The 22,327-nt window shown below is 45.2% G+C and overlaps 1 protein-coding gene and 1 long non-coding RNA gene across 11 annotated transcripts in view; both read right to left on the reverse strand.

Annotated features, from left to right (window-relative positions):
- The window catches only part of LOC140898275 (uncharacterized), a 2,445,793-nt gene that overhangs the window by 21,701 nt on the left and 2,401,765 nt on the right, over positions 1 to 22,327 (reverse strand). The gene's annotated exons all lie outside the window — the stretch shown is intronic.
- LOC140898303 (uncharacterized) lies at positions 8,234 to 22,071 on the reverse strand. Its single transcript, XR_012154954.1, has 2 exons — positions 21,430 to 22,071; positions 8,234 to 8,920 (listed from the first exon to the last, which is right to left on the reverse strand). It is a non-coding gene; the product is annotated as an uncharacterized LOC140898303 (long non-coding RNA).

Raw genomic sequence — 22,327 nt, forward strand, 5'->3', positions numbered from 1 at the left:
GTGCACTGGAATCATGGGGGGCGGGGAGGGGGCTAGATGTTTCTGGTACACTGGAATCGTGAGGAGGATGGAGTGGGGTAAATGCGAGCAAAGCAGCTGTGTCCTTATCGTAATGCTCCAACCTGCCAGCAGCAGCAGCCAGAGCCCAGAGCTGCTTCCTGAGCCTGGATGGAGGGGCTGCCTCTGCTACTGAAATCAGGTTCAAAGAAATAAAAGTTGAAAGAAATAAAGCTAAGGGGAAGGGCGGGCATGAAATGGTTGATTTTCCCTGTGCAGTTTGTTGCTAGACTGAGAACTGAATTCCAGCATTGCAGTGACTGATCTGGTAAAGTTGTTTTAATTCATCGTGTCTGTATTTTCTGCAGGGTATTTTGCTGTAGTGAGATCAGACACATTTCAGCTTCTTCTGCTATCAAAAAGCTAAGCAGTTTGCTTTCCCTTTTAACTTTGAAAGAATCAGTGAAGGAAATAAAATGGTGCGAACCCACCCTTTGGCTGGGGCTCTTGATCTATTGAATTGAGCCTCCTTTTCCACAACGTCCTTTCTGTAAACCCAGAGGCACAGTCTGACTTCTGTATTTGCAGGGTAGAGGGCTTAATAAGTACAGGTCTGACTTTGGATGCGCTCTGCAAGTCCCCCAGGAGTTCACCCGGCTGTGAACCAAGCAGCACTTGGGGATGCAGGGGGAGCAGCAGCGCAGAGCTCAGGGAGGAAGCCCCTGGACACCCGGCTCCCCTCCCCTCCTGCCAGGCGCTGAGGGCACTCGGCTGCTGTGGGGACATCCCATGTGCATCTCTGTCAAGGGGAAATGACTCTGGCGGGCTGTGGAGCGCTCTGATAAAAGCTCCTGCAGCTGCCTCTTTCCTTCCCCTTTTCTCTGAAAACCATGTTTTTTCCCCAGCAAAGTGACCACCCCGGCTGCAGCCCCAGCACAGAACGGGTGCTCTGGCCAGCATGAGCCTCCTGCTGCCTGCACCAAGACCGGTAGGGCCAGATTTAGGGAAAATGGCACTCTGGGTGAACTTGTATTTTGCTGCCCCCCACATCACCCCTGGCCCCACAGGCTTACTGGGATCCCCCCACCACCTCTGGACCCTGCTGCTTCCCCACGTTTGTATTGAAGAGGTGCCACAGGTCAGCCCTGGCACAAATTAAGAATTGTCAGGCGGCCTGATACCAGCAGCTCCTGGCCGCGTGCCCAGCTCTGACGGCAACGCCACCACCAGCAGCAGCACAGAAGTAAGGGTGGCCTGGTAGATGCTGTATTGCCACCCTTATTTCTGTGCTGCTGCTGTGGCTCCTGGTGCCTGATGCTCTGCCCGCGGCTCAAGGTCGGTTTCATGCTGTCACAAGGAGGCTGCATCTTGCCAGAGCCCAGGGCCCTCCTGCAGCTCTCTGGACACTACTGGCTCACCGGGGTGCCATTTCAGATTTTGTGGGGTGGGGGCAACTTTAACCATGGTTCCAGAGACTACTTAGGCACCTGAAGACTCTTGGGTTTTTTGCAGATAATAACTTAGGAATTAGCTGACAGGAGCACTACGTCTAATTGTTACATAAAGAAAGAACAAATATATACAAACTCCAATTAAAGCCACATTTTAAGTTTATATGTAAATTTAGATCAGGAGATAATACAGCAAGATATTCCCAATCCCAAACCTTGAGGTATCAGTTCTGAAGCTTTAACACAGATATCAGAAACACAAGTTTGATACGTTGTACACTATCGTTAATAATAAAAATAAATAAAATCTGACTCTGTGTCCCTGCCATTATCTACTCTATTTTAGTCAATTGTTTTTCACTCCCCCAAAAAAGTATTTACTTAATTGTAACATACATGATGAAGGTTTTTTCTCTTTTATTAAGAATGGGAATTTATTTTTCTAATTATTTTGGCATTTATGTTTACCAATCACAACCATGTATGTGACTCAAGAACATTTGACTCCATCATTGCTGTTAGGTATCATAATTGGAACTGCATTTATTTTCATATGAATTTTAAGGTTTTTTTACAGATATAACTAAAAATACTACTTGAAAATAAGTGACTTTCATCTGCCCAGGGTCTAAAGTTATGTGTTTAGCTAATGTTTTTTAACCTGGCAGTGCTCAGGTGAGTACAAGCTAAAGTTATATTCTAAGAGGATGTTATTATTTGATTATACCATTTTAAATAATTAATGACAAAGCACAAAATAGTAATAAAAATAAGGAAAATTACTGCAGCCAGGACAGATTAGACATTTTAGAACTCACTACTCAATGAATTAAATATAAGCATAAGAGGGAAATAAAATTATGAAATGCCCGCTGTTAGGGGGCTTATTCCTTCACCCACTTACTTCCCTGGTCCTTCTCGCATGAACAGAGAGCAACAATACCCGAAGTCCAAAGGTGCAAACAATTCGATGTTTATTGGGGTGAACTTCCAGCAAGCATGATTCCAGTTTCCTTCCTTAGTATCCTCCTTCCCAGCTCTGACACCACAAAGCCTTACACCTGTGTCCCTGTTCCCATTCCTGCCCTTAGCCAAACATGATTCCAACTTCCTTACTCCCATTCCCTGTTCCCATTTCCCCCTTTAGCAAAACATGATTCCAATTTTCTTACCCCCATTCCCTGTTCCCATCTCCCCCTTTAGCAAAACATGATTCCAATTTTCTTACCCCCATTCCCTGTTCCCATCTCCCCCTTTAGCAAAACATGATTCCAATTTTCTTACCCCCATTCCCTGTTCCCATCTCACACCCCCACATGCCCACCCCCACCCACACCCCGTCACTTCCTCATTGACTACAGATTATATAGTAAAACTTGAGTTCTGCTTAGCTATACTTTAACCAATCATTTTCCTGAAATTTAACTAACCAATCCTAACATATTGTAACATGATTATGTAACCAATTATATCCCACCACCTCAATTAGTTTACACCCAGCAAAATTAATTATACAGCAGACAGGAACAATCACAGAACCAGACAGAGATTATACAGACAAACAACAGCAAAGTGGGAACTATAATGACAAAACAATACAGAAGTGAGGATTTCACATCCCAGCTATTGATAAGTGAGTTCTTGCCAGACAGGATGCTATCAAACTAAGTTTCCTTTTACATTTTCTAGGCACTTCCCTTTCTCTGGAGGTGATAGGAATACAATCCTGTCCTGATAGTGCCTGACAGCCCAATAGCACCTTATTTCAATGTGACTAGTTTGGAATGCGAGGATGTGACCGTTCGCTTCCCAGCTTATGGCTGCCTCTGCTGCTTAGCCAAAGGCCTTAGCCTAAGAACAGGGCCTCAGACTGTCACAGTAAGAGAAGGCCCTTACACCAGCAGACAGTGATTTTGATTCTTTCTTTTATACCTCTATCACTAGCCAAGTGATAAGAATACACCTAAATTCTTAGAGTACAGGCCTTTGCAGAGAGGCCTGAATATCTATATCCTAACACCCCCCCCCCCCCCCCCCACAGCAGACAGGAGGCTCCCAGGAGCAGCTTGGCCGGGGCGGTTGCAAGCAGGGAGGTGGGTGGGGACAGATGGCCGGCCGCAGATGGCCGAAGAGCAGCGGGGGAAGGAGGGACAGGACACTCCTGCTCCGGAGGCACCAGCCAGCACATCATAGAATCATAGAATATCAGGGTTGGAAGGGACCTCAGGAGGTCATCTAGTCCAACCCCCTGCCCAGAGCAGGACCAATCCCCAACTAAATCATCCCAGCAGGGCTTTGTCAAGCCTGACCTTAAAAACTTCTAAGGAAGGAGATTCCACCACTGGTAATGCATTCCAGTGTTTCACCACCCTCCTAGTGAAAAAGTTTTTCCTAATATCCAACCTAAACCTCCCCCACTGCAACTTGAGACCATTACTCCTTGTTCTGTCATCTGCTACCACTGAGAACAGTCTAGATCCATCCTCTTTGGAACCCCCTTTCAGGTAGTTGAAAGTAGCTATCAAATCCCTCCTCATTCTTCTCTTCCGTAGGCTAAACAATCCCAGTTCACAGAATCACAGAGTTGGAAGGGACCTCAGGAGGTCATCTAGTCCAACCCCCTGCTCAAAGCAGGACCAGTCCCCAGTTTTGCCCCAGATCCCTAAATGGCCCCCTCAAGGATTGAACTCACAACCCTGGGTTTAGCAGGCCAATGCTCAAACCACTGAGTTATCCCTCCCCCCTCAGCCTCTCCTCATAAGTCATGTGTTCCAGTCCCCTAATCATTTTTGTTGCCCTCCGCTGGACTCTCTCCAATTTTTCCACATCCTTCTTGTAGCGTGGGGCCCAAAACTGGACACAGTACTCCAGATGAGGCCTCACCAATGTCAAATAGAGGGGAACGATCCCGTCCCTCGATCTGCTGGCAAATGCCCCTACTTATACATCCCAAAATGCCATTGGCCTTCTTGGCAACAACGGCACACTGTTGACTCATATCCAGCTTCTCGTCCACTGTAACCCCTAGGTCCTTTTCTGCAGAACTGCTGCCTAGCCATTCGGTCCCCTAGTCTGTAGCGGTGCCTGGGATTCTTCCGTCCTAAGTGCAGGACTCTGCACTTGTCCTTGTTGTCCTTGTTGAACCTCACCAGACTTTGGGCTACTGCAGTGGCTGCAGTTCTTCTGCACGGCTTGGCACTACTAGAAACCTGTTCCACAATGCTTGGGACTGGGAAGCAAATTCCCTGCTGCAGAACTGCTTCCCCACATCGGAGCCTGAGTTTTGTGGAAGACTTAGTGCTGGTTCCCATGTGATGCTGGACATCACCCAGAGTAGGAACAAGTACTCCGGAGATCCCAGGTCTGTGGCCATGTGCCTCAGGCCACTGAAACAGGCTGCCCACCATAACAGCATACCCAGGGAAGACTCACAACTGAAACACAAATCAAAGGAGAAAACAAACACCTACCCTGTCTCAAGTGTCTGTAAGAAACATCTCAGCAGTTCCAGGATCTTTGAAAAAAGAAAAGGAGGACTTGTGGCGCCTTAGAGACTAACAAATTTATTTGAGCATAAGCTTTCGTGAGCTACAGGTCACTTCATCCTTGTAGGTTCCCATCTCCCCCTGCCTTAAAGATACAATTAACGAAGAAGATTCTAAACTATGAATTCAAGTATCAGGGGGTAGCCGTGTTAGTCTGTATCCACAAAAACAACAAGCAGTTCAGATGCAGACGTGGTTTTTTTACCCACGAAAGCTTATGCCCAGATAAATCTGTTAGTCTTTAAGGTGCCGCCAGGGCTGGGTCAGATCAACCCCCAGGAACTTCCCCTGCCTGCAGGAAGCTCTGCACTGTGAAGGGGTCTCGGTGGGGGGGTTCCAGGTGAGAGGGGATGAAGGTCAGTGGGGGGGCTGCGTGTGGGGGTTCTAGATAGATGGGGGTTGGGCAGACAGGGGGAGCAGCTCCCCATACATTGACCCCTTCTCCCACCTGCACCCCACACTGAGCCCCTCTGCGTTGGGAGCCCTATACACCCAGAACCCCTCATCAAGCAACCTGAACCCAAACCCCCACCCCCAAGCCTCACCCCGTGCATCAGGAGCCCCTCGCACCCAGAATCCCCCCACCAAGCCCCCCGAACCCTGCCCATTGAGCCTCATACCATGCATAGGGAGCCCCCCCCGATCTCTAACCCACTGAACCCCAAACAGCGGCAGCCTGACCCACCAAGTCCCACTCCCCCAACCCCTCCCCCCCGCACACACACACTGAGCCCTAACCACCTTCACCTGGACTCCCCTGTAGAGTCCCAGTCCCCCTGCACCCAGAACCCCGCACCAAGCCCCTGTATATCCAGATTCTCACACATACCTGCCCCCCACCCCCACTCAGCTGCCCGCACCCAGATTGCACCACACAGAACCCTGGTCCTCTTGAGGAATTCTGTACTGAAAAAGTAAATATTTTAAAATTCTGAGAAGTTAAGCATATTTTATTTTTCAAAATGACACAGTAACACAATAACAATATAATCACACCATTTTCAATTATTTTGGTAATTTATTTCAATGTATTTGGTGATTTGGTTTGCACAATTTTTATTTTTTTGGTACAGAATTTTTAAATTTTGGTGCAGAATTCCCTCAGGAGTACTATTTGAAATCGTCAGCCTCCATTCAAATCTGGTTTGAGCTTAGCCAAAAGAGGAGTTTCACTGATTTTCTGACTAATTGCCCCATGCTAGCTCAGAGGACCAATCAAGGGTAGGGAAAGGCTGGGTGGAACAACAGGTTTTGAGGCTAAGTTTTGGGGTGACTTTACTTCTGCAGCGTTTTGCATTCCAGAGTCTCCTTGTGCTGTAGCGTGAACCCTCACTTCCACGCTGGGGAGTTTTGGCAGACCTAACTCAGGATTTCTGAGGTTTGTCCACTGGGGAGAGTGACTTACTGCAGGGCAACTATCAAGGAGCAGGGTTACCAACCACTCCCTTCTGCTGGCTGCTTGGCAGTTCCTGAGCCTGCTTCAGCATCTGGACCTGCTCTGTGATATCTGCTGCAGCCACTGCCTTCAGTCACCCTCAGACTCTGCTACAAAGGGGGTGGGGGGAAGGGTAGACAGAGGGAGCCCAAATGGGAGGGGAGAGATGACAGAATGTGTTCAGGGGCCAAACTGTTTCCAGAAATGGGTCAGACAGGTGGAAGCAAGGGAAGGAGAGAGTCAAAGGGGCAAAGTCAGGGGTAGGAGCCTGGGTTAAGAATTGCAGGGATGCAATGCCAGACAGGGGCAGGGGGGATAAAAGTTGTCACAAATGGAACATGTTTCCAGAACTGACCATCATAGAATATAAGGGTTGGAAGGGACCTCAGTGTGAGGATATAGATATTCAGGCTTGTCTGTAAAGGCTTATACTCTAAGAATTTAAGTGTATTCTTATCACTTGGCTAGTTATAGAGGAATAAAAGAAAGAATCAAAATCACTGTCTGCTGGTGTAAGGTCCTTCTCTTACTGTGACAGTCTGAGGCCCTGTTCTTAGGCTAAGGCCTTTGGCTAAGCAGAAGAGGCAGCCATAAGCTGGGAAGCGAACGGTCACATCCTCACATTCCAAACTAGTCACATTGAAAGAAGGTGCTATTGGGCTGTTAGGAATAAAATCCTGTCCTGATAATGCCTATCGCCTCCAGAGAAAGGGCAGTGCCTAGAAGATGTAAAAGGAAACTTAGTTTGATAGCATCCTGTCTGGCAAGAACTCACTTATCAATAGCTGGGATATGAAATCCTCATTTCTGTATTTGTTCTATCACTGTAGTCCCCATTTCCCCATTGTTTGTATAATCTCTGTCTGGTTCTGTGATTGTTTCTGTCTGCGACATAATTAATTTTGCTGGGTGTAAACTAATTAAGGTGGTGGGATATAATTCATTACATAATCATGTTACAATATGTTAGGATTGGTTAGTTAAATTTCAGGAAAATGATTGGTTAAGGTATAGCTAAGCGGAACTCAAGTTTTACTATATAGTCTGCAGTCAATCAGGAAGTGGGTGTGTGGGGTAGAAATGGGAACAGGGAATGGGGGTGGGGAAACTGGAATCATGTTTTGCTAAAGGGGGAAATGGGAACAGGGAATGTGGGTGGGGAAATTGGAATCATGTTTGGCTAAGGGCAGGAATGGGAACAGGGACACAGGTGTCAGACTCTGTGGTGTCAGAGCTGGGAAGGGGGACACTAAGGAAGGAAACTGGAATCATGCTTGCTGGAAGTTCATCCCAATAAACATCGAATTGTTTGCACCTTTGGACTTCGGGTATTGTTGCTCTCTGTTCATGCGAGAAGGACCAGGGAAGTAAGTGGGTGAAGGAATAAGCCCCCTAACACTCAGGAGGTCATCTAGTCCAACCCCCTGCTCGAAGCAGGACCAATCCCCAAATAAATCATTCTAGTCAGGGCTTTGTTAAGCCAGGCCTTAAAAACCTCTAAGGATGGAGATTCCACTACCTCCCTAGGTAACCCATTCCAGTGCTTCACAACACTCCTAGTGAAATAGTTTTTCCTAATATCCAACCTAGACCTCCCCCACTGCAACTTGAGACCATTACTCCTTGTTCTGTCATCTGCCACCACTGAGAACAGTCTAGCTCCATCCTCTTTGGAACCCCCCTTCAGGTAGTTGAAGGCAGCAGGCTGCTATCAAATCCTCCCCCTCACTCTTCTTTTCTGCAGACTAAATAATTCCAGTTCTCTCAGCCTCTCCTCATAAATCATGTGCTCCAGCCCCCTAATCATTTTTGTTACCCTCCGCTGGACTCTCTCCAATTTTTCCACATCCTTCTTGTAGTGTGGGGCCCAAAACTGGACACAGTACTCCAGATGAAGCCTCACCAATGCCAAATAGAGGGGGAATGATCATGTTCCTCAATCTGCTGGCAATGTTCCCACTTATACAGCCCAAAATGCTGTTAGCCTTCTGGGCAACAAGGTCACACTGTTGACTCATATCCAGCTTCTCGTCCACCTAGGTCTTTTTCTGCAGAACTGCTGCTGAGCCCTGGTCTACACTACGAGTTTAGGTCGAATTTAGTAGCGTTAGATCAATTTAATCCTGCACCCTTCCACATGACAAAGCCATTTTTGTCGACTTAAAGGGCTTTTAAAATTGATTTCTGTACTCCTCCCTGATGAGGGGATTAGCGCTGATATAGACATTGCCAAGTCGAATTTGGGGTAGTGTGGATGCAATTTGACGGTATTGGCCTCCGGGAGCTATCCCACAGTGCTCCATTGTGACCGCTCTGGACAGCACTCTCAACTCGGATGCTCTGGCCAGGTACACAGGAAAAGCCCCGCGAACTTTTTAATTTCATTTCCTGTTTGGCCAGCGTGGCGAGCTCATCAGCAGAGGTGACCATGCAGTCCCAGAATCACAAAGGAGCTCCAGCATGGACCAAATGGGAGGTACTGGATCCGATCCCTATATGCGGAGACAAATCCGTGCTATCAGAACTCCGTTCCAAAAGACAAAATGTCAAAATATTTGAAAAAATCTCCAAGGGCATGATGGACAGAGGCTACAACAGGGACACACAGCAGTACTGTGTGAAAATTAAGGTGCTCAGGCAAGCCTACCAAAGAGGCAAACGGCCACTCCGGGTCAGAGCCCCAGACATGCCGCTTCTATGATGAGCTGCATGCAATTCTAGGGGGTACCCCTACCACTACCCCACCCCTGTCTGGGGACTCCAGCAAGAGGGGAGTCTCAAGCAAAAGGGATGAGGATTTTGGGGACGAGGAAGATGATGATGAGGAGGAGGATAGCGCACAGCAGGCAAGCGGAGAATCCCTTCTCCCGACAGCCAGGAATTGTTTATCACCCTGGAGCCAACCCTCCCAAGGTGGGCTCCCAGACCATGAAGCTGGAGAAGGCACCTCTGGTGAGTGTACCTTTGTAAATATAATACATGGTTTAAAAGCAAGCATGTCTAATGATTAATTTGCCATGAAGACTTAGGATGCATTTGCGGCCAGTACAGCTACGGGAAAAGTCTGTTAACGTGTCTGGGGATGGAGCAGAAATCCTCCAGGGACATTATTAAGGGGACATTCAGAGGTGGCTGTTCCTGCTGGGCTGTTTGCCTGTGCTGAAAAGAAATCATCCCCGCTTTTAGTTACGTGGTGGGGGGACCCGTTCACGCTGAGCTGTTCGCGTTTGGCTGGCAGGGATCTTCCCTGATACTAGTCACATGGTGGGAGGAGGGGTGAAGCAATCATCCCAGAGAATTGGAGGGCGGGGGTTTAGTTGGGTTTGTTCTGCATGTCAACCCGAAAACTGCAGCCCCTCCTTTTAAATGGCCAGCCCAACGGGTGCTTGGTATGGGAAAGGAGGGAGCTGCTGTGTGAAACCATTCCCACATGTTATGAAGGTTGAAGAAGCTGAAAGACTGTGGCTTACCATGGCCGCCTGCAAGCCGAATTCTGTTGCCCGGCCCAGCGTGTGTGATCTCTCACACCAACCCGGCAGATCCTCAATATAAGAGGCAAAATGCAACCTTGTACCGAAAGCACATGTGCTATGTAATGTTAACAGCTTGGTTCACCGTGAAAGAGTCTACCCATTGTTCTCTAAAATGTGTCTTTTTAAATACTAATCTCCCTTTTTTTCCTCCCACAGCTGCAAATGTTTCAATGCTCCCCCTATCATCTCCATCTCAGAGGCTAGCGCAGATAAGAAGGTGAAAAAACGCACTCGCGATGAAATGTTCTCTGAGCTCATGCAGTCCTCCCGCACTGAAAGAGCTCAGCAGAATGCATGGAGGCAAACAATGGCAGAGTCCAGGAAAGCAGAAAATGAACGCAAGGACAGGAGGGATGAGCAAAATGAGAGGTGGCGGCAGCGTGATGAGAGAAGGCAGGATGCAATGCAGAGGCTACTGGGGGATCAAACTGATATGCTCCGGTGTCTGATGGAGCTGCAGGAAAGGCAGCAGGAGCACAGATGGCCGCTGCAGCCCCTGTGTAACTGCCCGCCCTTCTCCCCAAGTTCCATCGCCTCCTCACCCAGACGCCCAAGAACGCGGGGGATGGCTCCGGGCACCCAACCACTCCACCCCAGAGGACTGCCCAAGCAACAGAAGGCTGGCATTCAATAAGTTTTGAAGTGCAGTGTGGCCTTGTCCTTCCCTTCTGCCCCACCCCTCCTGGGCTACCTTGGAAGTTATCCCCCTATTTGTGTGATGAATTAATAAAGAATGCATAATCTTGAAACAACGACTTTATTGCCTCTGCAAGCGGTCCAATCCTCTAATTTGCCTAGGTCCCTCTGTATCCTATCCCTACCCTCCAGCATATCTACCACTCCTCCCAGTTTAGTGTTGTCTGCAAACTTGCTGAGGGTGCAATCCACACCATCCTCCAGATCATTAATGAAGATATTGAACAAAACCAGCCCCAGGACCGACTCTTGGGGTACTCCATCTCAGCACTCCCACCCTTCCCCCAGAGTTCCCAAAGGCAGGGTTGAGCCCCATGTCTAGACAAGGCTGCCCTTCTCTGTCTGGAATGATGCAGTCAGCTTCTAAGGGAGGTCTCATTCAGTGACAGATTTTACACCCACACCATCCTATAGTGCAAGTTTATTCTTTATGATCCTATGGCTTCAATGCTGACTGAGTTCCTGGGTTGTCCATCCCCTGAGCCCAGGGCGTGTTCCCAGGGAAGGTCAAGTGATGAATTCATATGGGGAGCAATGAATGCTCACTTCTGCAGGAAAAGAACTATAATCAAATAAAAAGAATGAGGAGTCCTTTTGGCACCTTAGAGACTAACAAATTTATTTGAGCATAAGCTTCCATGGGCTAAAACCCACTTCATCGCAACACCCATTGTTTCATGTTCTCTGTGTATAGATATATCTTCCTACTGTATTTTCCACTGCATGCATCCCATGAAGTGGGTTTTAGCCCACGGAAGTTTATGCCCAAATAAATTTGTTAGTCGCTAAGGTGCCACAAGGACTCCTCGTTCTTTTTGCTGATACAGACTAACACAGCTGCCACTCTGAGACCTATAGTCACTGGAACAGAGTTCTGCACCCTGCATCTTCTATCTGCCAGTGCCCTGACCACCAGGGTACAGAGTCATTGTTGCTTTCTTCACTTTCTTGCTCTGGCTCAGTGACTTTTCATTATTTATTCACAGTGGAACAGCTTCACCAGGAGAGACTAAGGGAACCTCTCATCAGAACATTCTATAGCTCAGTGCTTGGGGCTTTCATCTAAGGCAGATGTGAACAAACTATGACCCGCGGGCCACATCCGGCCTGCCCGTCCTCAAGGGACCGTCCTGCCCGGCCCTTGAGCTCCCAGCCAGGGAGGCTAGCCCCCGACCCTTCCCCTGCTGCCCCCCCTCCCCCGCAGGCACTCCGGCCACGGTGGCGGCACAGCTGCCAGTCCTGCCGCTCTGAGCAGCATGGTAAGGGGGCAGGGAGCAGGGGGGGGGGGGGGTTGGATAGGGGCAGGGGTCCCAGGGGGCGGTCAGGGGACAAGGAACAGGGGGGGTTGGATGGGTCGGGGATTCTGAGTGGAATTCTGAGGGGGGCAGTCAGGGGGCGGGAAGTGGGAGGGGGCAGATAGGGGGCAGGGCCCAGGCTGTTTGGGGAGGCCCTCCGTACAGTTTCACAACCCTGATGTGGCCCTTGGGCCAAAAAGTTTGCCCACCCCTGACCTAAGGAGTCACTTGCACTCAGTAGGAGACCCTTTCTCCCCACCAAGCAGAGTGTAATTGAACCTAAATCTCCCACTCCCACTAGTCTAAAAGTTATAAAGGATCTGCCTCTGGATTTTGCATGAGTCCCATTCCAGTATGCTCAGAACACATATAACGGATCAGGCCCCACAGGTGTCCCACTGCCTGTCTTCTGGTTTAAGGATCCCACTGGTGCTTAGACATGAGTTAGGTGACTGGATGCCTAGAGTGAGGCAGCAGTGCTCATGCCCAGAAGCAGAAACTTAGATGCCATGTTGGCATTGAGTGAGTTTCATGTGCCTAGAGGGGTAGGTGGCAGCTAAGCAGGGGTTGTCTGGATTTCACTGGCACCTAATTCTGGGAGTTAGGCACCTAAATCTGGGCTTTAGGCACCTAAGTCCCTTAGTGATCTGGGTTTTCACCTCTCTGTGCCTCAGTTTCTCTATCTGTAAAATGGGGATAGTGAAATTTATGTCCATTGTAAAATACTTGAGGTCCAATGATGAAAAGACAGAAGCTGACAGGCATGAGATTGTTTTTCAACATGAGTGACTGGATCAGTTTCAGAGGAAGAAGAAGGATTGCAAGTGCTTTGGAGAATAGGATTAAAATTCAAAATGATTTGGACAAACTGGAGAAAGGTCTGAAGTAAATCAGATGAAATTCAATAAGGACAAATGCAAAATACTACACTTAGGAAGGAACAATCATTGCACGCATACAAAATGGGAAATGACTGCCTAGGAAGGAGTATTGCGGAAAGGGATTGGGGGTCATAGTGGATTGCAAGCTAAATATGAGTCAACACTGTAACGCTGTTGCAAAAAAACCAAACATCATTCTGGGATGTATTAGCAGGAATGTTGTAAGCAAGACATGCAAAAAAAAAAAGGAGGACTTGTGGCACCTTAGAAACTAAAAAATTTATTTGAGCATAAGCTTTCGTGAGCTATAGCTTACTTCATTGGATGCATTCAGTGGAAAATATAGTGGGGAGATATATACAGAGAACATGAAACAATGGGTGTTACCATACGCTCTGTAACAAGAGTGATCAGGTAAGGTGAGCTATTACCAACAGGAGAGTGCGGGGGGGACTTTTGTAGTGATAATCAAGGTGAGCCATTTTCAGCAGTTTACAAGAACATCTGAGGAACAGGGGGTAGGGGGGAACATGGGGAAATAGTTTTACTTTGTGTAATGACCCATCCACTCCCAGTCTTTATTCAAGCCTAAGTTAATTGTATCCAGTTTGCAAATTAATTCCAATTCAGCAGTCTCTTCTTGGAGTCTGTTTTTGAAGTTTTTTTGTTGAAGAATTGCCACTTTTAGGTTTGTAATCGAGTGACCAAAGAGATTGAAGTGTTCTCTGACTGGTTTTTGAATGTTGTAATTCTTGACGTCTGATTTGTGTCCATTTATTCTTTTACATAGAGACTGTCCAGTTTGGCCAATGTACATGGCAGAGGGGAATTGCTATCACATTGGTAGATGTGCAGACATGAGAAGTAATTCTTCCGCTCTACTCTGTGCTGATTAGGCCTCAGCTGGAGTATTGTGTCCAGTTTTGAGCGCCACATTTCCGGAAAGATGTGGACAAATTGGAGAAAGTCCGGAGAAGAGCAACAAAAATGATTAAAGGGCTAGAAAATGTGACCTATGAGGGAGGATTGAAAAAAATTGGGTTTGTTTAGTCTGGAGAAGAGAAGACTGAGGGGGGGCATGATAACAGCCTTCAAGATATAAGGTTGTTACGAGGAGGAGGGAGAAAAATTGTTCTCCTTAACCTCTGAGGATAAGACAAGAAGCAATGGGCTTAAATTGCAGCAAGGGCGGTTTAGGTTGGACATTAGGAAAAACTTCCTGTCAGAGTGGTTGTCAAGGTTCCTCCCCCACTCTGAACTCTAGGGTACAGATGTGGAGACCTGCATGAAAGACCCCCTAAGCTTATTCTTACCAGCTTAGGTTAAAAACTTCCCCAAGGTACAAGGTTTGCCTTGTCCTTGAACAGTATGCTGCCACCACCAAGCGTTTTAAACAAAGAACAGGGAAAGAGACCTCTTGGAGTCATCTTCCCCCAGAATATCCCCCCCCCCCCCCCAAGCTCAACACCCTGTTTCCTGGGAAAGGCTTGATAAGAATCCTCACCAACTGGTACAGGTGAACACAGACCCAAACCCTTGGATCTTAAGAACAATGAAAAATCAATCAGGTTCTTAAAAGAAGAATTCTGATTAAAGAAAAGGTAAAAGAATCACCTGTGTAAAATCAGGATGGTAAATACCTTACAGGGCAATCAGATTCAAAACATAGAGAATCCCTCTAGGCAAAACCTTAAGTTACAAAAAGATACAAAAAGAGGAATACACATTCCCGCCATCACAGCTTATTTTACAGGCCATTAAACAAAAGAAAATCTAACGCATTTTCTAGCTAGATTACTTACTAACTTTACAGGAGTTGTAAGGCTTGCATTCCTGGTCTGTTCCCAGCAAAAGCATCACACAGACAGACCAATCCCTTTGTCCCCCCCTCCAGATTTGAAAGTATCTTGTCCTCTCATTGGTCATTTTGGGTCAGGTGCCAGCGAGGGTACCTTAGCTTCTCAACCCTTTACAGGTGAAAGGGTTTTGCCTCTGGCCAGGAGGGATTTTATAGCACTGTATACAGACAGGTGGTTACCCTTCCCTTTATATTTATGACAGTGGTTAAGCACTGGAATAAATTGCCTAGGGAGGTGGTGGAATCTCCATCATTGGGGATTTTTAAGAACAGGTTGGACAAACATCTGTCAGGGATGGTCTAGATAATACTTAGTCCTGCCTTGAGTGCAGGGGACTGGACTAGATGACCTCTCAAGGTCCCTTCCAGTTCTAGGATTTCTATGATTCTATGATTCTAATTTCTGCTAGCCGGACTGGGGAAACTGGAAAGGGAGACTGTGAAGAAATGAGGTGAAAATGCCACCAAATTTTCCAAAGAAATTTCCCATCTTAACAAGCTGATCAGTGAGATGGAAGGGAAGTGCCAGCAGCCAACAGCCAGCAAGTGAATTCCTGCAGGGGAAGAAGCTTATCTAAGAAATGCAGGTGGAGAAGCTTATCTAAGAAATGCAAACAGACCTGGAGAAAGGAGGGGCTGTGGGCAGCTGGGTTAAAAAGCTGAGCACAGAAAGCGTGCATTCAGAGGCAGCCTGAACCTTTTCGAGCAGGCCTGAAAAATGACACATTTTCACCCCTATGACATATACTCAATTCCTGTCCACCATTATCTCCTGACTCTGCACAGGACTGGCCTAATGAGCAGGGCTAGGGTCAGTGAGATGATCTTAGAAAGACTTTACTGACTTAGTGTGTGTGTGTGCGTGTGCATCTGTGCATGCATCCTCTTTTACGCGGCTCCTGCTGCAGAGAAAATGATAGTCCAGTAGTTCAGGTGTTGGTTAACCTGAGAGACCCAGGCTTAATTCCTGCTCTGTGTGAACTCAGACAAGTCATTTCTTCTGCCTGTGCCTGACTTTTCCTCTTCTAAAGTAGGAATAAAAACCCTTCCCCACCTTCCAGAGGTGTTGTGAGACTGAACGTATCAAAGCTTGGGAGGTGCTCAGATAGTGCAGGGATGAGAGCCGGAGAAGCACCTGCAGTAGCTAGAAGTGGAGGCATTTCCTTCCCACATCAAAGCACTAACAAATCACATTGGGTTGTCTCCAACTTTCCTGATTTCACCCTGACTCTTTCAATAGCTGGCATTTCTCTTAATGCCCCAGCTCTTGCAATCCTATGGTGAGAGGAGAATCTCAGCTCTCATTCTAACAACAGTCAGTTTCTTGCTCTTGTGGTGAAGTAGAAAAACTTGAGAACACGACTAGAAGAAAATCTCAGTGCTCAGAAAACCAAAAAGTCCAAAATGTATTTTTTTAGAAAATAAATCTCATGTTTCCTTTAGTTAATCTCATGATTTTTGAACACTTGGTGCTTGCAAAATTGCATTGGCATTGATCAGTTTATGTCTTTCTTTCTTTCTTTCTTTCTTTCTTTCTTTCTTTCTTTCTTTCTTTCTTTCTTTCTTTCTTTCTTTCTTTCTTTCTTTCTTTCTTTCTTTCTTTCTTTCTTTCTTTCTTTCTTTCTTTCTTTCCAAATAGTGCAAATATATCAAAATACCAGATTTATCATAACACACAAAGTAAGTAAAGAGGGTTAGACTAAAGGGAGGGGAGGAGAAGCAACTTACCTACGTTAAGGGTCTACATTAATATAGACCTCTAAAAAGTGAGCCCAAATGTCTTTGAATTTTTCAGGCCTTCCCCCTGTACAGAATGCTGGTCATTCATTAGGTGTGAGCTCAGCCATATCACTGAGCTGGGCATAAATGTTTGGTGTGGACTGAGTTGTCCATTTTTGCAGGACTAATTTTCCAGTAACCAAAGCTGCACACTGGAACCACACCCCCTTCTTACCAAATATTCCTGATACATGGAGGTTATGTCCAAGAATAAAACATAAGAGGGAGGGCTCCAACTTAGCATCCAATATCAATTTGGTCCTTTTACCCACCTCATCCCAGAATTTCCCAAAGCATATGAGCTATTGTAGCACCAAGACAGTTAAATTTCTAATAGTGATCAACATTTAGGAAGCCCTCTACCATTAGCCTATGTGGGGACCAGTTTATTTGAAAGGTGGTCTGCAGTTGCTTTCTTTAACAGTAGATACAATTGTATTCCATTGCGTCGGAGATATCTGTGTATCCAAATCTCTATTCCAAGCAGCTCTTGAGTTATCAGTCTTTGACTGAGCTTTTTAGGCCAGAAAACCGTAAAAGGATAAAACCGCTGGCTGAATAAATCCAGGAAGTTTCCTACAAAATAATAAACGTTCTGGAGGTTCTGGAGCTCCCAATACATCCAATCCAAATACATTGGTAAACCAATGTTTTAACTGTTATTTAAATGTTCCAGAACAGGGCAAGGCAAATTGTTACTGTAGGTCTACAAATGGTTTAAACTGATTACTGTCAATTAGCCAAGACACAGTCATAATTCCTCTCTCCATCCAATCCCTCCACATCAAAGTTTTGCCATTGATTTTAAATACAGGATTACACCATAGAACCGCTTCTACATGGAAGGAAGAATGGAAGCAGAACTTTCTAACTACATTTGACCAGGCTTGTTCTGCAGCAACTCTTGTAGGAGCTCATGAGCCAATAAATCTATAATAATTTGAACCTACAATCATAGGCGCAGACTTTCACTGTTCCCGGTGGGTGGTTGACCCCACCCCCGCCCCTGGCCCTGCCTCTGCACAGCCCTCACCCCACCCCCATCCCATCCCTTTCCCAAAATCCCCGTTCCATTCCACCCCCTTCCCAGAAGACCCAGCCCCTGCCCCCCCTCTTCTCTGCCTCCTCCCCTGAGCCCACCGTGTCCCCGCTCCTCCCTGCTCCCTCCTGGAAAGTCCTAAGTGCTGCCAAACAGCACTGGGAGGTAGGCAGAGGAGTGGAGACATGGCTTGTTTGTGGGGGGGAAGGAGTTGAGGTGGGATGGGGGGTGAGGGGAGCTTGGCTGCCAGTGGGTGCAGAGTGCTCACTAATTTTTCCCTGTGGGTGCTCCAGCCCCGGAGCACCGGTGGAGTCGGTGCCTATGCCTACAATGCATGAAAAGGGGAGAGAGAGTACTAATTCTCGTTCAATGTAAATTCACGGTGGGGTTAGTACAGTTATATGTAACAGCCCCAAAGATGACTTAACAAAAAGGAGGTAGAATAATTAAGGCTAAGATGTGTAATAAACTTGTTGGATCATATTAAAGAAGTTCTGTATTAAAATCACAAATGAGTTTGATTCCCCATAGTTCAAATTCCAGGGTATTACTAATTAAGAGGTCTCTTGGTTTTTGGTACTGTTTCTCTCCCTCTATGTGTGAAACTTGCAAGCTGCTAACTGTGTTAGTACATTCTAAGACAGAGTCTGTTCTCAAAGCAATTCACAGAGAGAGAGACTCAAAACAATACTCTAACAACAGAAACAGCACCCAGAGACTCCCCGCCCTTTTGTTGTATTAACAATTGTCATTAAAATAGAGATAGAGGATGTATGTAGATGGATGCTTGTTGTGGATAATAACTGAATGATCAGGGAGGTGCCAGCCTAAGAATCCAGTGTCCATCGGCTGAAGAAGGCGTCAAGTGGAAATAACCAGAGGACCCCCCGGAGGGCAGACTGGAATCCACCCAACAGCCTCAAGAATGGGAGAACCAAAGAACAAGATAACATCTTGGAGCCGTCAGGAATGTGCTATCTGCTGATTGATTCAGCAACAGCATGATGAAGCAATTCCCATAGACTGGCATAGGAAGAAATTCCTATAAAAATAGACTCTAAAAAGTGAGAACTTTGGGGTCTGATTCTGCAAACCAACTTCCAGGAGCATCAGATGAGCATCTGACAAGGCCCTGCTCCCTCCTCATGTCCAGGCCACCTGGCCAGTGGCTTGGCATGAGCAACTCTAAGGCTGGTAACTATGATAACAACCTTGCAGAACCTGTGTGTGTGTGTTTGTATGAATGAATGTGTGAATAAATATGAGACTGAATGGAATGTTATAGCTATAACTAACTGCTTACTATGATTCTTTCTGTATTCACAATAAATGTGGTATTTTGCCTTTTTCCCTTTAATAAGATCCTGCTGGTTTTTATTTTATTGGTATAACAAACTAAAATTCATGGAAGCCGTGACCTGTCTGTGACTTTTGCTGCCGCAGCTTCATGGTTTCTCCTGCCACCATGGTGGCTGGGAGCTGCGGGGGTTCCCCCTGCCCCTCCCCGTGTGCAAGGCTGTCATGCATGTGCATCGCTGGAACCTTGCCAGGGCCCTGCTGGTTGCCTTGGCCCCAGGGCCTGAAGCAGAAAAGGTCACAGAGGATTCCTTGACTTCTGTGACCTCCATGACATAAACATAGCATTAAGGACAATTAGTCAAGTAGGGGAAATGAAATCCCCACAGAGATAGGGGGACGGGGGAGCTGTAATTTGTTCAGAGCCAAGCTAGGTTTCTTGGCTGCTCCTGAAAGAAATATTCTAAAAATATTATTGAATTTCTTAAAATAAATGAGGAATGGAAACAGGGAGACAGCTCAGGACTTATGACATTCTGGGAACAACGGTCATTTCCAAAGCAGCCTTAGTGTCAATGAGCATCAGACTTTTAAAACACTGATTCCAGTTTAAGTAAGTTTTTAGCATGTAAAAAGAAAAGGAGGACTTGTGGGACCTTAGAGACTAACAAATTTATTAGAGCATAAGCTTTCGTGAGCTATAGCTCATTTCATCGGATGTAGCTCACGAAAGCTTATGCTCTAATAAATTTGTTAGTCTCTAAGGTGCCACAAGTACTCCTTTTCTTTTTACGGATACAAACACGGCTGCTACTCCGAAACCTGTTTTTAGCATGTGAATTTCACTTCACTCCTTAGACATATAGCCCCAGCTCCTGCAAGCTCATCATCACAGGCAGATGCTAATGCCCATATGAAGCCCCCGTGACTCTCCACACCAGCACAGGGGGCTGACTGCAGGATCAGAATCCTAATGGTATTGTTTTCACAAAAGCCTCCAGGGCTGTAATGTTACCAGCTTTCCTGCTTTTTCAATTCTCAATCAGTTTCTCAACTTTCAATGAACTAGTCATTGAACTAAACTAGTTGAATAAACTCTAAAGAAGAAAATATTCTCTCTTCACCTGCATAAGAGAACACTGCTCTCTAAAGCCGGTTTAGCATTTCAACAAACTCTGGTTCCAGGTTCCTAGCCTGTGACTTCCACCAGTTCAGTGGTTTGCCTTTCTTTAAAACTTCTCCGGGACATGTGTACTGCTTGAATATTATTTATGTATATCTAATTTAAATGCTTTTAGTAGATTAGAGATCGAGTTTAGGCCATAACATATGTTGTCATAATTTTCAATTTAATTTTCATTTGATACATTTTGATCCCTCAGGGAGCACTCAGGCCATAGTCTTAAACTTTTCTCTGGAACCACGAGGGCTAGAAATGTAATTCTACTTTAAATGAAATCTGAAATTTGCACAATCTCAAAACTAGAGATGCCAGGCTTCAGAAAAATCACCAAATATTGTGAGACAAAATAAAATCCCCAAACTCACAAGAATATTATGTGAGCTGACAATACTGTAGCTGGACAAAAAAAGTTCAACAAAAATGATTTTTCACATGATTTTTAGGAAAATATTCAAAATGATTTTTCTGATCATTTCAATGAAATTATGCTAAATGAAAAAAATATTTCACATTGATTCAAAATGAGACATTGTATTTAAATGGAATAAAAGATTTTATTAACCAGTTCTCCTATCCTTTCTAAAAAGATACACAGAGGGGGAAATGATAGTTGAAGAAAAAGAAAAACTAAAAACAAAATTTTGTTTTAATAATATTTGATTAAAAATTGAAAAATCCATAAAATATTTCAAATAAAATAGAAATAATTTTAAAATACATTTTCACAATAATAATTCCATTTTTCCCAACTAGCTTTACTTCTATGGATTTCTTTATGAAATCTCACCTCCAATGGATTTTCACACAAAAGGAGCTTATCTGTCACACAATATATAAATTTGCCTCTTTTTTATTATGTTATGAAATCCCCTATTCAGCAACACTCTCAAACACAGGATCAAACTTAGACACATGCTTAATTCCCATGATTTAATCAGGAGAAAAGGATGCAATTTTCTATTTTGATTGATTCTGGAAATAATTTTCCTTTTTTCCCTTGAAAGTATCAGAAGCAAAAGGATTCAGCCCCACAGTCAGCTCTAGAAAACTGAAATGACAACAGGCAGAAAAATAGACTGATAACCACTGGATTTGGCGCAGTAACTTTCTTCCTGTATTCTAAATACTGGAAGTTATTTTTTTACAAATCTTTTCCCTGACATCACTGAGAACAGAATGAGGCCCAGGGTTCTTCAATAAAACAAAATAGCAAAATAAACAAATTATTAATTCAACCTGCTGTACAAATCTCATGGTACACTGCTACGAAAATGAGCAATGCATTTGAATGTTAATCAATTTGAATGTACATGTATTGTAGTGTTAATAAAGAGTGAAACAAATTATCAGAGGATTATTTAATCTTCAAATTGTCCAAGCAACAAGCAGTGTATATTAGGAGTTGGTTACAAAGAGTCATTCTGAAGCAAAATTAACCTACCTGATTGTAAAACTTCTCAGAAGGAGCAATCTTCAGGACGTGGTCAGACGTCACTGGTTTTGTTGAGATAATTGCGTTTTGAGTCAGTAGTCCAGTTTATCAAATTTTACAGCTAATTCTGGTAATAAAATAGCTACAGAGTTTTCTCATTGCTTTTCCTTACACTTGTTTAAATAAATATGTTTGTGTTCCAGACCAATAAATGTGCTTTCCTCTTCTCGCAGCATTTGCAGAGTTTGAAAGAGAAAGTAAAACGGTAACTGGAAAGTTGCAGTAATTTCACATCCTGTCACAAGGGGCGATTAGATAGATTAAAGAAACAACTCCACAGTCCTGCTGAGCTGGAAGCAAATGCACAGGCAGAGTCAAGCATCCAGGTGGCCCAAGTTACCTGAATCCATTAATGATTTCAAAGAGACTCTTCCTGCTTTTTTGTGAACTACAATAAATGGAATGGGGGGAAAAAACCCACCTTTGTTATCATAGAGTTAAGGTTTCCCAAAGAAGCTCATACCCTTCCAGAACATCAAGTGCATCAAAAGTCGTTTGCAATGTTGTTGTAGCCATGTTGGTCACAGGATATTAGACAGACAAAGTGGATGAGGTAATCTCTCTATTGGACCAAGTTCTATTGGTAATAAAGACAAGTTTTTGAGCCATAAAGACCTGAAGAAGAGCTCTGTGTAGCTTGAAAATGTGTCTCTTTCACCAACAGAAGTTGGTCCAATAAAAGATATTACCTTACCCACCAGGTGTCTCTAAGTTCATCAAAACTCAGACTTCTGAAAACCAGGACATACAGAGTTAATGCAGAGTTGACTCTGCTCCACTGGAGCTGGCAATACTTACGATGAATTTTCTGCATACACTCCAACGGCCTTCACTGTGTTAGGTACAC

The sequence above is a fragment of the Lepidochelys kempii genome, chromosome 14 (genome assembly GCF_965140285.1).
Source record: "Lepidochelys kempii isolate rLepKem1 chromosome 14, rLepKem1.hap1, whole genome shotgun sequence".
Lineage (NCBI taxonomy): Eukaryota > Metazoa > Chordata > Testudines > Cheloniidae > Lepidochelys > Lepidochelys kempii.